The following is a 1,395-nucleotide window of genomic DNA, read 5'->3' on the forward strand; positions in this document are numbered from 1 at the left end:
TAAAACTATTTTCACACTAAACATTCCATACTAAAGCTCTACCTTTACAAGTCAACTGAGTTAACGAAAGTGCTAACCTGGAAAATCCTTCAATAAATCTTCGGTATTAACCTGCCAAACCCAAAAAGCTTTTAACCTCGGTAACCGACTTAGGAGTCTCCCATTGTGATACTGCATCAACTTTAGACGGATCTACGACAATACCACTACCAGAAATAATATGGCCAAGAAAACTCACCTCATTCAACCAGAATTCACACTTTGACAACTTGGCATATAACTTCTTCTCTTTCAGCACTTGCAAAACAATCTTCAAATGCTCGGTATGTTCTTTTTCAGACTTACAGTATATCAAAATATCATCAATGAACACAACAACAAAGCGATCTAAATAAGCATGAAAAATACGATTCATGTATTCCATAAATACACCCGGTGCATTAGTAACACCGAAAGGCATCACTGAATATTCGTAATGTCCGTAACGTGTTCTAAAGGTCGTCTTCTGCATATCCTCATCCTTCACTTTAATCTGATGATAGCCCGATCTCAAATCAATCTTGATAAACACACGTGCACCCACTAACTGATCCATCAAATCATCGATTCTTGGAAGTGGATACCTATTCCTTATCGTCACTTTATTCAACTGCCGATAATCAATACACAACCTCATGCTACCATATTTCTTCTTGACCAGCAACACCGGCGCTCCCCAAGGTGAAACACTCGGTTTTATAAACTTCTTATCAAGCAAATCCTCTAATTGTTTCTTCAACTCAGCCAACTCAGAAGCCGACATACAGTAAGACGCCATAGACACAGGCTTCGTACCCGGAACAAGATCAATCGAAAATTCAATTTCCCTCTCCGGCGGCACATCAGGAATCTCATCAAGGAAAACTTCTAGAAATTCGCACACAACTTGCAACTTATCAATTACCCCTTGATTCTCAACAGACAAAGACGCCATGAAAGAAAACATCGGAATTCCATCACGCGCTAACTGCTTCACTTGCTTTGTAGTTAAGAACTCAGCTCCACTCTCTTCTTTAGCAGAAGAAAAATGCACTGTCTTACTAAAACAATTAATATGAACATGGTTATACTCCAACCAGTTCATACCAAGTATTACATCCATTCCACTCAAAGGCAAACAGACTAAATCAACTTCAAAGTCTCGACCAAACATCGACAACGGACACTTCAGACACACTAGAGACGTAGTCACCGAACCCTTAGCTGGAGTTTCGACAACCATTTCCCCGTTCATACATGACATAACAAGATCCAACATAGAAGCACAATCAGCAACAATAAAACAATGCGTAGCGCCAGTATCAATAATAGCAATTAAAGGAGTACTATTAACGAAACGTGTACCTCTGATCAGCC

Source organism: Medicago sativa, chromosome 2 (assembly GCF_051527215.1).
Source record: "Medicago sativa cultivar Bolivia chromosome 2, Bolivia_mono, whole genome shotgun sequence".
Lineage (NCBI taxonomy): Eukaryota > Viridiplantae > Streptophyta > Magnoliopsida > Fabales > Fabaceae > Medicago > Medicago sativa.